General features: G+C 40.4%; 1 protein-coding gene across 1 annotated transcript in view; it reads left to right on the forward strand.

Annotated features, from left to right (window-relative positions):
* The window catches only part of LRMDA (leucine rich melanocyte differentiation associated), a 2,308,867-nt gene that overhangs the window by 461,901 nt on the left and 1,831,303 nt on the right, over positions 1 to 15,663 (forward strand). The gene's annotated exons all lie outside the window — the stretch shown is intronic.

Raw genomic sequence — 15,663 nt, forward strand, 5'->3', positions numbered from 1 at the left:
AAATATTGTTTATAAATGCTAGTAAAATACTAGCAGTAGCTCAGGTATAATGTTATACAAATGAACAATGAGTTTACCTGTCTCCCACCAGTGGCTCTCAGCTCTGAAGATATGAACAGAAATATGAAAATATGAATAAGTAACACATTAATTGATAAATTTCTCTACTGCAGGACATCCTAGATTAGCAGTCTCAGGATAATTTTGTTAATAACTCTCTGCACTTTCTAATACTACCTGTTATTAGCTGGTAAGTCACATGGTTAAGTAGCCATGCTCAGAAAAGGTTTGGACACCATAAGGAGCTATGGGAGTGAACTGGAAATAGGTTTGAGTGAGTTAAATGTGTAGTTTTGAACATCTCTTTTCAGTAAGCAGTGAAACAAAACATATGAACCAGTAATGAGAAGGATACCTATTTCACAGCGTTCAACCATAAAAGTTCACTCAGACTGCTGTCATTATAGTCCACCAGTAGCAATCAAAATACACAATCTCTGCAGAAGTAAAAATAAAAGTAATCTGAGTAATTCCACATTAAAGAGAATGTTAATTAATGAAGAGGTTGCTGCTGGCAAGCAACTTTGCATTTCAGTACTTCATCTACAAATTCAGGGCAATGTACCCTAGAACAATAAATTGCCTATGTTACAATAAAAAAAAAATTGGTGTGCTGGTGATGTACAATAGGGAATAACTGGTAAACCGACAGGTTCTTAGTTACCAGTCATCTCATCCAAAGGATGACACATTCAGGAAGAGCACTGCAGCCCCCCCCACCACCCCTTATGCTGCATGGTATTGTCAGCAATTGAGCTGCTTGGTGTGGCAAGAGAACCCACAACCTTCTGCACCAAAAGCAATTATGCTACCTGTTACAGTACTAACACTGATCAACACAACTCTGAAACTATGTCTGACATTGACAAAGTGTAATCCTCAGTGATTTACACACACAAAATGCATACATATATCATACATATATACATACATGCATAAATGAAATGAAATTAAAGGAGAGCTCATAGTTGGTGTGGAGGTTTAAAGCACTTTTCTGTCGGTCATTAAGGTTCAAGGTTTGACTCTAAGCTAAGTCACTTAACTGGACAGTGCTCTTCCTAACTGGGTCATTACACACACGTACACACCACTCTGTTTGCTCTACGTGGAAGATTACAGCTATGCACTCAGGGTCTTGGGGCTTGCTGTTACTCCAATCTTTTTTCCAGTTTCCCACAGACATTGCCATCTCCTACTTACTTCCATGGTTGTGTGATCTTACTAAAGATGCTTAGGACATTATCCTAATGCTGAGATTTCTGGGACTTGCTGTGTTTATTGAAGTTCTCCTATGAAGTTTCTGATATTGATGGTAGGGCTTGCTGCTGTTTACAGAAGTTTTTTTTTTTTTTTTTTTAATATTGAAGCTGGGCCCCCCAGTCGAAATAGGCCCTAGGCAGCTGCGCAGGACTCCTATTACTGGGTCCAGCACTCATCCAAGGCATTTTTAAAGGAGCACTGGTAATGTTCTCCTTCCCGGGCCTATGCCACTCCTTCCCAGTTCCACACCTCAGTGATGCAAACATTTGTTAACCATTTTCACGATTCTGTAAAAAATCTCTCTGCAGATGGTAACAGTATTTCACAAAAACTTCACAAAGATGGCTTCTTTATTGCAGTAAATAATTACATACTAACCTGTTGCTCTGCTTTCCCCACTTTCAGAGGTATGTGAGAAATGTGTACATCAGCAACTTTATTGTGCTTTACAAGTACCGGTGTTATTTGAGACAGTTTAGCATTGCCATGCAACTGATACTGCTTTGGTTGGTATGACAGAATTAGTTTGTATTCATCCAGATAGTTGTAACACAGTTGAGGCAATGTTTACATGTATTTATTTATTTATGTATTGGCATTTGATCACTGGAAAAGTCCAACTGAGTAGTTACCCATTGTCAGCAGAAACCCAGGGAGAAAAGCTCCAGAGTATTACGAAAATGTTTAAGAATGGTCATTTTATAATCTTCAAAAATAAAACAATAAAAAATGTACAGTTTAAACAATTATACCAAATTCAGTATAATGTGATAACATTGGTTACGAATAGATACAACTTATATGACAATGATTTAATATTTAGAGAATTTTTAATCAGTATAGCGAAATTAAAGGTAATTTATTATAATACAAACAGGAATTACAATATGAAGTGGGGAAAAATAGAGTTATGGTATATCTATTTGGAGGGTTAAGGGAGAAATTGATTTCAGTAAGGAAGTGAGTGAAGAAGGGGAGTAAGGAAGAATAAGGTAGGAATATGTAATTGTTCATATTTAGGTTTATAGTTTATCCTGTGGATGAGGAAAAAAGAGAGACAGATTCTGGCTAGAAAGTCTTTCAGAATGGTTTTAAAGGAGTGGAAGAAGGCTATTGACCTGATGGCTGCAAGTAAGGAGTTCCAAGCCTTGGCAACATAGAACAAGTACAGACCAAGCCCAGCAGATTTGATAGGTATGTGTACAGAGAGGGACATAAGTGTGTAAAATGGTATTAGTCTTGGATAAGCAGATGGTTGTTTAATGTTGTAAGTGGTGAGAAGCTATGTATATGTTAGCTGGCGGGATAGTTCCAACTAATTTAGGCTTTTTAGTGCTATATAGCGATGGGTTCTGAAAGGGGTATTTGCTGCAAATATAACCACTTTATGACACAATTGTTCAAGTTGTAGTTTTTGTGATGCCTGGAGATTAGAAAGGATGGGAGTACATATATAGGATATACATATATAGGAGTAAAGTAGTGATGGGGAGAGGTAAGTTGTGGCAAAAGTAGTTTTTGTTGCATTGGTGAGAAAGTGTTTATTTCTGTAAAGAATATTTAGTGTTTGTCGAGTTTTTTTATGCAAGTTTGTACATGAAGGTCCAGTATAAGATTACCATGCATTGACATTCCTATTACTTGCCTATTAGAAGTGACTTCAGTGGTTGTATTATTAAGAGAGAGGATTTTAAATTTTGTTTTTTTTTTTCATGAGGGAGGGATTTGGAGAAAAATAAGTAGATTTTTTTGGATTAAGCATTAGTTGTGAGCTACAAAGCCACATTTCAGTGGCTGTTAAGGCTTCCTGAGTAATTTTCTGGAGATGTGCCAGGTTGTCTGATGCACATGTAAGTGTAGAATCATCTGCATATTGTATTAGGGAGGCCTATTGTATGGATGTGTGGAGAATGGTGGTGAGAATGTTAAAGAGGAGGGGACCCAGGATAGAGCCTTGCTGTACATCGGTGGTGACTGGGAGTTATGGAGGGAGGGTGGAGTACTATTTCACTGACTAGTACCTATTGGACAGGTAGTATTTGAACCTTGAGGTACTCCAGTATTAACAGGGAGGAAATTGGAAAAGGAAAGCCACTTGAAAGACTGATGTCAATTGGAAAGGTAGCTAGAAAACCATTTGAAGGTAGGGTTAGTAAATTAAGAGCAGACATTTTGGAGAGAAGCAAGGGTTGAGAGATTGTATCAATGGTTTTAGAAAGGTCCAGAAAGAGGGAGGGTACCAAGTTGTTATTGTCTCTGGCTTTAATGATGGTATCTGTAAAGTAGACTAGTGCAATAGTTATACTGTGACTAGGATGAAAGCCATGTTGGGTTGGGGTGAGTAAGCATTTAGAATATATTCAAGAAGTTGCTTTTGGATGCATTTGTCAAGTAATTTGGAAAGGGGGGGGGGCAAAATTGCTATAGGCCTGTAGTTTGTGAGTTCTGTGGAGTGGAATAATATAGAATTGTTTCTAGGAGGAAGGGACTATAGATTTCTTGGATAGATCAATTTATGAAGATGGAGATTGGGTAGGCGATAGACTTAGCTGCCAATTTTGGGAATTCAGCAGGTAACTTATCTGCTGAGGGAGAGCCGGACTTCAATTTTTACACAGAGATTTTATGTATGAAATATGGACAGATTTGAGAGAAAAAGTGGTTATATTGTCAGGGGGAGGAAGAGTAGGGGTAGGGTGGTGACTGTTTTTGGTTAGTTTGTTGATAGAGTCAGTGAAGTTGGATTTGAACTTTGTGGCAGTTTCAGAGGGGAGAATCATTAGGATAAGGGTTTGGTATGCTGGAAGAGCCAGGGTTAAGGAGCTTGTTGATAGCGTTCCAGAAAACTTTTGGGTTACTTTGATGGTTAGTTAGAGCTTTTAGATAATATTTTTTGTCCTCTCTGATTTTTTTTTTTTTTTATTTTGGTGCAAGTGGGATGAGAAAGCCAAGGTACTTGGTGTGATTTAACCATTTTTCCCCTGAGAGGAGCTAGGGAATTAAGAATATCCAGGAGTATATAATTAAATTTCAGAATGGCATCCTGTAATGGTAAGCTATGGAGGACAGTCTGTTGTTAAATTCATGTGGGTTTACATTGCTGAGGCTACAGCATTTTTTAAGCTTGTGTTGCCTGATATGATATAGGGATATCCTTTGGACATGTGCTGGGTGATGGTCACTGATAGAATCTGGGAGTATAGTAGGGTTGTGATACAAGCTAGGATTGGATACAAGAATGTAGTCAAGGATGGAGCCAGAATTCGAGGATTGTTGAAACTGGTGACTGTGAAAATTAGTTGAGTAAGCCATGGGGATTTATGTTTGAGGTTGGGAAGTCAGAAGCCAAGGTTTGGCAGCTGATATTGACATCCCACAGAATTATAGTTTCATTTGAGATGTGGTTGGAAGTCCAGGAGAGCATATTTTCAAGACTGGGGATATTGTTCTCAGGAGGCATGTAAATACCATCAATACATAGCTTTTTATGGTTATTTAGCTTGCATCTGGCAAGTAGGATTTGTGCTGGGTGAAAGATAGGAAGCAGTATAGATGGGGGAGAGAGATTCCTATGTAACCAACCTTTTTTGTGTACCCTATCAGAGTGTATTATATTATAGCCAGGAGGAAGAATTTCTGTGTTGGTGGTTTGGGGTTTAAGCCATGTTTCAGTGAGAATAACTATATCAGGAGAATATTAAGCAATCCATGTGTGAAATTTGCTAATTTTGTTTAGATGACTACGGATATTCATGGAGATGATAGTCAGACATTTGGTGGAAGGTTTAGGATTAGTGATAATAGGGAGTAGATGGATGGTGACATGGTTGGAAGAGGAACTTTAACCAAGGTTAGGATGAATATCACCACATAGGAATGTGTTTTGTGCATAGTTTGAAGTACAGGAGACTTAAAATTATTGATAAGGTGATAAAATTTTGTTTTGTGAAGATGAGGTTGCTGAGAAGCTGTTTATATTTGTGCAATAGAATGTGAGTTGGGTTAATCAAACAAGGTGTGATTTTAATGTGATATGGTTTATCTAGGCTAATAAAAGGATGGGTGAATGTAGGTGATTGATTGATGGGCAAGAAAAAAAACAATCTGTGACGAGAGGATTCCTAAAGTTCAGTTGGTAATGAACCATAGTAAGACTTTTGAAGCTGTTGCGAAGGGGAGGAAGTAAATAAAGAAAAAGTAATAAATAGATATATAAAGAATAAAAGTATACAATACTGAGGAAGGATACAGCTATAGAGCAATGAATTGAAATGAACAGGGGATACTTGGCAGGCAGGATTAGGAAGGGTTGAAGGAGAGGAGGGAATAAAGTAGAGTTTACACAGGTAAAGAGGCTAGAGCTGCAGGTGTAAAACAGGATCCTTAAGCAGAGAGAGAGAGAACCAAAATGTGGTGTGAGAGATAGTCAAATATAAGTGACAGGGAGAGAGAGCAGGTCCAAGCAGAGAAAGGATCGCTTAGGTGACTGGAAGGGGGCTAAAGAGATGGAGTGAGTTAATCCTAACCCTGGGCAGTGTGCACACTAAAAAGATAAGTTTCAAATTTATATATATTGACAACAAGATATCGCAAAATATGGAGAGAAGCCTTAGTCAAGCATACTTTAGCTCTGTTGAGTGTAGTGATCCTGTGAGTGTTGGAGCTGGGAATTGTAGTCTTTCAGGCTGCAGTGGGAAACTTGCTTTAGTGACTCTGTCTGGTTAAGGTGAATAGGGCGTTTAGCATAGTGGTCCTGGGAGTTTTGGAGCTGGGAATTGCAGTCTTTTAGGCTGTAGTGGAAAACTTGCTTTAGCGATTCTCTCTGGTTAAGGTAAATAGGGGAAAGTGTTAATCAGCACATTGTCAGGGGAAAACTGCAGGCACAGAAGGGAAATTCACAGATAATATAATTTAATAATTTATATAATAATTTTTAAATTGATATTTTAAATTAAGTATAATATTAATTTTAATTTATATTTAATTCATATATATAACAGTATATAATAATAATATATAATTAATAATTCATATACTATTTAATAATTTCATATAATTTAAGGTAGAAAAAATATGTGCAGAGTAGGTGGGTCAGATGGTCGTTATCTGTCAGTAGGCTATACAGTGGTATGATTATTACCTCACATTTTTTTTGGCTTCTAGAGGGTAACATGTTTTCTTGCCGATCCCTTTAACTGAAACATTAACCACTGTGTTAAAGGAACTGCACCACAGTTCAGGATCCAAATCACTTTTTTGTGCTTCTCTTCATCACTGGCTTCTGTCCCCTTTTTTTGGAGAAGACATTCTTAATGGACATGGTAGTGTGTGTTGCACCACCTAACAGTGGCAGGAGCAAAGGCAGGGGAACACAAAACAGTAGCTGGGTAGGGTAATTTCAGTACAGGGGAACTAGAACGTGGATGACAAGAGCAACCTACCCAAAGTGAATGGAGCCTGCAGAGACACCAAAGGCATGAACACTGTACATTTGCTTCCCCTATCCTATAGCTGCTAGCGGAGAACTTCCATTGAGTAACTGATAGCTAACGTAATGTAATGTACTCTCTACTTCCAAACTCCTTGACCATACAAGCTCTGAAACACTGTTACGGTACTTGGATTTACAGTGAGAGTCCAGCTGTGAAAACAATTTTTCTCCTTGCAGGGTCTTTCTCTTTTCATTACTGTTGTGTGACTGTGAAAGTATTCTCTGTAAGTGAATGAGAGGAGGTGGAGTTGCCCACAAAGAGGAGTTTAGATGGTGACACATTTCATGTGTAGGGGGGTACTTTGTAATTTTTTGTCACTTTTTGCTCGATTCTCCAATGACCATCACCCCTGACTGCCTGATGAGTTATTTTTTTGCCATGGCTAATGCTCTACAACTCATTCATTCCTACAGTGAGGATCTAGTGAAGGGGGGGGGGGGGCATTTTTATGTGCATGGATGGATGGGATTTCTTTTTTAGCCCGAACTCTGTCTTGCATGCCCAGGCAGTAAGCAGTCCAGAAGGATGGGCAGTTGATGTAGTGCAGGACTGCCACTCACTTCTGAAAGTGACACAAGGGGGTTGCACATTGGCATAACGGTTAATGTATTTTTCTAACAGACACAAGCTGGACATGTAATAGTCTGTAGACTGATTGCCTAGTATTTACTTATGAACTTATAAGTCCACAGATAAGCCCAGCCTCCTAGGAGGAATACATCACACATGGTTCTTTGTTCATCCCTGGGAAACTGGTGGACTTTGTGTGTAACTGGACATGTGTGCCACCCAGAGAAAGGTGAGCGGGCACAACCCCTTCACTTTTCTTTCTGTTCTGTCAGCTCCAGCAGTTACCCAAGCTGCTATGTAAACGTGTGTCACCTGAGTCATGGTCAGGGCTTTATTCCTGTCTTATAGGTTCATAGGTTCATATGTAAGGTACTAGGCTTTCGGCCCTGGGGCCTGTATAAGCCTAGCCAAAACTATTCCCTGGCTTTCACCACCCAAGAAAGTTATTTTCCTACACCCCTGTCTAGCAGAGCCACAGAAGTGATCCCCAGGGTGAATTTCCTATTTCCCATCCAATTGTTGAGATTTTTCTTAAAGAGGGCTAATGAGGAGCTTTGCAGGACATGAATGGGTAGTCTATTCCAGAGAATGGGAAGTCAGTGGGACAGGAATCTATCCCTCCAGCATGTTCTGTTTGTTGTGGTGGCAAGGTTTAGGTCCCTGGAGCGTGTAGCTCAGAGGGCTTGGGGTTTCTTTAAGTGTAGCATGTCCAACAAATCTGGGTTTGACTTGGCTTTGTATGTTATGGAGAGGTCGCCTCTGAGTAGGTGAGAAGCGATGGAGTAGAGCTGGAGTTTTTGAGACGGTCTGCGTATGGTATCTGTTTGAGGCTGGTAATCCTCTTAGTGATGTATTTCCATGGCCTTATAAGTTGTGGTAGATGTCTTGCGAGGTACATGCCAAACAGGGCATTGTACTCAATAATGGGTCTGATGAGGGATGAGTAGAGAGGAACAATGATCTCTTTTTTTTTCTGGAGGTGAAGCCCTTTGTGATGAGGTGTGCCACTTAGAAGGATTTCCTGACTACTGTGGTGATGTGATTATCAAAGGAGAGACTATTGTCCACCTGTGTCCCAAGGTCTCTTATCACACTTTCGGTGTTTAGTAGGCTACCGCCTGTGTGGTAGTTTATGGGTACAGTGTTTTTCCCAAAGGGGATGACAATGCACTTCTTGGCATTGAGGTTGAGGCCATGACTTTGACACCAAACATCAGTCTCAATGAGACCCCTTTGTAGAATGTCCACATCATTAGGCGATTCTGTTATGGCACCTAGTTTGCAGTCATCTGTGAACTTTGTTAGCCAAAGGTTTGCTGTGTTAGCCTGGACTTCTGAGAACTAGATGCCAAACAGGAGAGGACCCAGGACTGAGCCCTGTGGTATTCCACTTGTCACTTTTCTGAAGTTGGATTTGGCTACGTTCACTGTGAGTTCTGTCAGTGAGCCATTTGGCCACCCATCTTGTGACATAGGGCTTTATGCCCAGTCTAGTGAGTTTACCTATAATTCCAGAGTGGGGGGGGGGGGTGTCAAAAGCCTTGGCGAGGTCAAGATAGGCAGTGTGCACCACCTTACCCTCGTCCACGGCTCTGGTGACTGCTTCAAAGAAGTCAACCAGGTTTAGGAGACATGAGCTACCTTTTACAATCCCAAACTGAGTGGGGTCCAGAGTTTGGAGGTTACCTATGTCCTTGTTTATAAGCTCCAAGATGATATGTTCCATGGCCTTGAAGACCAGGATCATCAGGCTAATGGGGCGGTAGTCCCCAGGGTCTGTGGTGGTGCCCCCTTTTTGGAGTGGTCTACCCATTGCTGTGTGCCATTTAGTAGGCACAAAGCTTGAAGTGAGGCTATGATTGAACATGGTACTTAGGTAGAGTGCCAGTTCGTTCTGTAGTTCATGCAGAACGCAGCCTGGGATGTTGTCAAGTCCCATGGATGCTGTGTTCTTGGCTTTGGAGAGTGCGGTCTTTACTTCTGCAGCTGTGATTACAGGGGTTCTGATTCTGAGCTGAAACCACTCCTCCAGCGACAGGCTGCTCAAAGCTCACCACACACACTGATGAACAGAGAAGCTTCCTTCTATCTTAATAAGGTCTGGGCAACACGGAAACTACAAAACATCCCAGAATTCAGCAAAATCTGAAAAGCAGACTCTACTGGTTATAGAAAGGAGGGAAACGAGTAGAGAGAGAGGATATTTTTTTTCAAAAATTAAAACAGATATAGTAAAACAAACACTTTTAAAGCAGAAAAATGGCTATCGCACTTGAGTGTGTAACCCTCAATAGTTTGACAGTTGAAAAACACAAACGATCAGTTAAAGTGCAGACAGTATCAGAATTCAAAAAACAGTTCAAATAAGTTGCAAAGTTAATAAAAAATGCTCAGCAAAGTGCAGCTAGTGAAAATAAGCAATGAAAAGCAAAACAGAGGTACTTAATCCACTCAAAGTCTCCCTTTTCTCTCTCTGCTGCTGTAGAACTCTGCTGGACACCCAGGCAGGATCTTGCTGAGGTAATACAGCACAAAAAAAAACGCAAACATGGGTTTTTAAACATTTAGATGAAATGGATAGAAATAGCCCAAAATGACCAATAAAACTCAGATTCTGAGCTGAAACCACTTCTCCAGTGACAGATAGGCTGCTCAAAGCTTACCACTCTCACTGATAAACAGATACGCTTCCTTTTATCTTAGTAAGGTCTGGGTAACACAAACTACAAAACAGCCCAGAATTCAGAAAAATCGGAAAACTGGACTCTACTGGTTATAGAAAGGCGGGAAACAAGTAGAGAGGATTTTTTTTTTCCAAAAATTAAAACAGATGGAGTAAGCAGAAAAATGGCTATCACACTTGAGTGTGTAGCTCTCAACAGTTGAAAAACACTTAAAATGACCAGTTAAAGTGTATGTATATAGTGTGCATACATGCACATATAAACATCATATTAAATACTTTAATAAAAAAACTTTTTTAGTCAATGTAAATAATTCCTATTACTTCTCAAGCATATCTTTTTTCTTTTATTTATACCTACTTTTAAACTCCATTTTCATTTTCTCCAACTCACTAGCTATAACTTCTGAAAAAATTCTGTAATAGCTCTCAAATAATTTCCACTACCCATTCCCTAAATACCTCTCTTTTTAATGGGTAGGTGGGAAAGTGCCAGTGTCTCATTTTTACTTCATTACCCTGCATTTTTATCTTAGTTTTTATTGGTGCATGATCTGAAATAGTTATTGGATATGTGTTGGAGTTTTCAATTAAATGCACATGTCCCTGTGAAATATAATTTCTGTCTAGTCTACTCCAGTTATTGTACCTTGAGGAATAATGCATAAAGTCTCTCAGTTTCCGCTAATGAATTCACATCTTCCATACCAAATATTTTCATAAATTTCTTCAGAAATCTATCTTCTTTCTTTATATTTTCCCTTCTAAGTCCACCAGATACATCCTCACTGTTGTAAATCAAGTTCTAATGCCCACCTATAAGTAACATTCCATGCTGAAAGCTGATTATTTCTCCAAAAAAATTCTTAAGCTCCATAATAGCAGTTTTTAGTGGAATATGCCAGTGTAATCTTCCTCCCTAGGCAATAGCCCCTTACTACAACAAATCTTCTAACAAAGCTGGCTAAAAATACTTTGTAATTAGTGGCACCTGCAGTTCTGGTGGGTTCATTTTTCCACAAAGGTGGTGCTTCCACTGACCCCAGGAGCTGTAGACCTATTATCCTGACTAGCCTTATCAACAGTGATATAGGTAATCTCCAAACACTTGACCCTAATCACTTTGGATTTGTCAAAAGGAGATCATGCCTGTTAAATCTTGTGGACTTCTTTGAGACAGTCACCAAGGCTCTGGACAAGGGAAAATCTGTGCATACAGCCTACCTGGACTTATCCAAAGCATTTGACACTATCCCCCACTCAAGCATCATTGACAAACTCACCCAACTAGGCATCAACACTCATATCATTAGATGGGTCACTAACTGCCTCACTGATAGAACTCATATATTCAAAATAGGGGAATCCCCTCCAACAGCAGATGTGTAACAACTGGTGTTCCACAGGGAACAGTCATAGGACATCTAATGTTTGGAATCTATTTCTCTGAAGTACAAGCAAAAACTAAAGGTCTATGGCTGACAAAGTTCGCTGATGATTGCAAACAGGGAGCAGTCATAGAATCTCCGAATAATGTCAACATCCTGCAAGATGGTCTTAACACAAATAAATGATTGGTGCCAAAGTCATGGACTTTCTCAATGCAAAAAAAAGTGTTATCATTCCTTTTGGTAAAAGTGATGTTCCTGTTAACTACCACATCAATAGCAACACCTTAAGTAAGGACTCCGTGGTGAGAGACCTTGGCACATAGGTTGACAGCAACTTTACCTTTGATTACCATGACTCCACAGTGGTAAGAAGGGCATTCTGTATTGCTTATCTCATAAGTAAGGGCATTGCCTCCAGAAAAAGGAAGTTATAACCTCCCTGTACTCTTCCCTCATCAGGCCAATAATTGAGTACAATGCCTACTTTGGTATGTACCTTTCCCAGCACCTGTATCAATTGAAGAAACTACAAAGGTTTCTCACAAGCACAATTCAAGGTCTTCAGTATCTGTCCTATGGGGATCTTCTAAAATCGCTGTCACTTTATTCTGTTTTATACAGACTACTCAGAGGTGATCTCTGCCTTGCATATAAAACAATCTCTGACCCTGCGTTATTGGAAGTGCTGCATATCCGCAAGTCAAATGGTACATGGGTTACTCACTCCAAAGATCTTAACCTGCTGGAGGGACAGATTTGTCTCCCAGAGGTTACCACACCTTTGGAACAGACTTCCACATCATGTGTAGCTGAGCACCTCATTGGCCGTCTTCAAACACAATCTGGATGATTGGATGGGTGACCGTAAATTCACCCTAGGGGTTCCACCTGTGTTCCTCTTGGACTGGGGCAATAGGTGCTGATCGTGGAAATAAGTGTAGGAGCTTGGCTAGGCTTGCAAGGGCCCTGGGCCATTAGCCTAGTAACTTCCTATGATCGTATGAGTTTGGCTCCTCCAGTTTACTGTCAAAAGACTAAGCTGCAGGTATTTAAGCTGTAATAAGCTGTTAATGAGTCTGCAGCATTCACAGCCTATGAAGTGTGTCTCTTCACATGTCTATCTATGTGGAGTTGTTGTGTTGCCTTTATATATTGCTCCTTATGGGTCCTTGTATGTAGATCTGGCTGCATATTAACCTCCTCAAATTGAAGGAAACTGGAGATCTGATGCTCAGGCATTGCCAAATCTAAAGTGTAGGAGTCAACATTGTTGGAAGAGCCAACAGAGTGGATTTTTATTGTAAATAATGTGAATTTTTTTTTCACTAGTCTTTATGTGAAGGCCTAAGGCAAAAAGGCAAATAAGTAATATGTGAGAGATCTCTTGGAGCCTATGCTGTACTATAGTAAAATTTAGATTGGTCAACAAGACAGAGTCATACTGTTGTAGTTCTGAGTCACCACACTGACTGGCCATGTCATTCACAAAGATTATGAAAATTGGGGACAAAGCACAGGGCCTTGAAGGATTTCGATGTTGACTGGTACAGCATATGAAACAACATAATTCAGCATCACCATTTGTTTTCAACTGACTAGTGAGTCTGAGAACAACTTGATGCCACTTGGGATGAGTCCTGTTTTGGTCAACGTTTCCAAATGTTTGGAGAGGCATGCTGTATCAGATACTTTGGTGAGGTTAAGGTATATGGCTAAGGTGAACCCATCTTTATGAATTGTTGTGCAGAGAACTGCTTACCTGCCATGGTGTACACATCGTTGCAGATTACTATGCAGAGAACTGCTTACCTGCCATGGTGTACACATCATTACAGATCACTATGCAGAGAGCTGCTTACCTGCCAATGTGTACACATTGTTGCAAATCACTATGCAGAGAGCTGCTTACCTGCCATGGTGTACACGTCGTTACAGATCGCTATGCAGAGAGCTGCTTACCTGCCATGGTGTACACATCGTTACAGATCACTATGCAGAGAGTTGCTTATCAGCTACGGTGTACATGTCATTACAGATCATTGTACAGAGAACTGTTTACCTGCCATGGTGTACATATCATTACAGATCATTGTGCAGAGAGTTGCTTACCAGCTATGATGTACACAACATTACAGATGATTCTGCAGAGAGCTGCTTACCTGCCATGGTGTACACATTGTTACAGATCACTATGCAGAGAGCTGCTTACCTGCCATGGTGTACGCATCATTACAGATCATTATGCTGAGAGTTGTTTACCTGCCACAGTGTACAGTCATTACAGATCATTGTACAGAGAGCTGTTTACCTGCCACAGTGTACAGTCATTACAGATCATTGTACAGAGAGCTGTTTACCTGCTGTGGTGTACACATCATTACAGATCATTGTGTAGAGAGCTGCTTAACTGCTGTGCTGTACACATTGTACACACATCATAATAGATCATTTGATCATTGTACATAGAGCTAGTTACCTACCACAGTGTACACATCATTACAGGTCATTGTACGGAGAGCTAGTTACCTGCCACAATGTACACATTGTTACAGATCATTGCGCAGAGAGCTGCTTACCAGCTACGGTGTACATATTACAAATCATTGTGCAGAGATCTACTTACCTGCCATGGTGTACACATCTTTACAGATTGTTGTTCAAACAGCAGATTACCTGCCAAGGTGTACACATCAGTACAGATCATTGTGCAGAGAGCTGCTTACCTGCTACATCATTACAGATCATTGTGCAAAGATCTACTTACCTGCCATGGTGTACACATCTTTACAGATTGTTGTTCAAACAGCAGATTACCTGCCAAGGTGTACACATCATTACAGATCATTGTGCAGAGAGCTGCTTACCTGCCACTTTGTACACATCATTACAGATCATTGTGCAGAGAGCTGCTTACCTGCCATGGTGTACATATCATTAAAGATCATTGTGCAGAAAGCTGCTTACCTGCCACAGTGTACACATCATTGCAGATCATTTTAAGAGAATTGCTTACTTGCTGTGGTGTACATATCATTACAGATCATTGTGCAGAGAACTGCTTACCTGCCACTTTGTACACATCATTACAGATCATTGTGCAGAGAGCTGCTTACCTGCTACATTGTACACATCATTACAGATCATTGTGCAAAGATCTACTTACCTGCCATGGTGTACACATCTTTACAGATTGTTGTTCAAACAGCAGATTACCTGCCAAGGTGTACACATCATTACAGATCATTGTGCAGAGAGCTGCTTACCTGCCATGGTGTACATAGCATTACAGATCATTGTGCAGAAAGCTGCTTACCTGCCACAGTGTACACATCATTGCAGATCATTTTGCAAAGAACTGCTTACTTGCCGTGGTGTACATATCATTATAGATCATTGTGCAGAGAGTTGCTTACCTGCCACAGTGTACACCTCATTGCAGATCATTGTGCACAGAACTGCTTACTTGCCACAGTGTACACATCATTACAGATCATTGCGCAGAGAGCTGCTTACCTGCCACTTTGTACACATCATTACAGATCATTGTGCAGAGAGCTGCTTACCTGCCATGGTGTACACATCATTGCAGATCATTGTGCAGAGCTGCTTACCTGCCATGGTGTACACATCATTGCAGATCATTGTGCAGAGAGCTGCTTACCTGCCATGGTGTACACATCATTGCAGATCATTGTGCAGAGAGCTGCTTACCTGCCATGGTGTACACATCATTGCAGATCATTGTGCAGAGAGCTGCTTACCTGCCATGGTGTACACATCATTGCAGATCATTGTGCAGAGAGCTGCTTACCTGCCATGGTGTACACATCATTGCAGCTCATTGTGCAGAGAGCTGCTTACTTGCCGTGGTGCATTCCTTGTTAAGGGCCTTTACATGGAAAGTCTGGGAGCAGTAAACTGCTTATCATGGCGAAGCAATTAGATGGTGTTTCATTTCTTTGGACACCCCAGCCATGTTGTGACTGTATATGTATGCTTGCACACCAGGTGTGTGTAACACCTGATCTCTGCCAGGTGGAAATCTGTGAATAGAAAGGTCTGATGGGGGGGGGGGGTGAATCAAACAGATATTTTAGTGGGATGTGTAAAAGCATTGTGGAATAATAGCTTATCATTTGGTGGCTAATACACAATCGCAAAACAGACTTTCAGTATTTTAATGAAATGTATTATAGTTTTTTTTATA

This window comes from Protopterus annectens, chromosome 14.part0 (assembly GCF_019279795.1).
Source record: "Protopterus annectens isolate FY-2018-M chromosome 14.part0, PAN1.0, whole genome shotgun sequence".
Taxonomy (NCBI): domain Eukaryota; kingdom Metazoa; phylum Chordata; order Ceratodontiformes; family Protopteridae; genus Protopterus; species Protopterus annectens.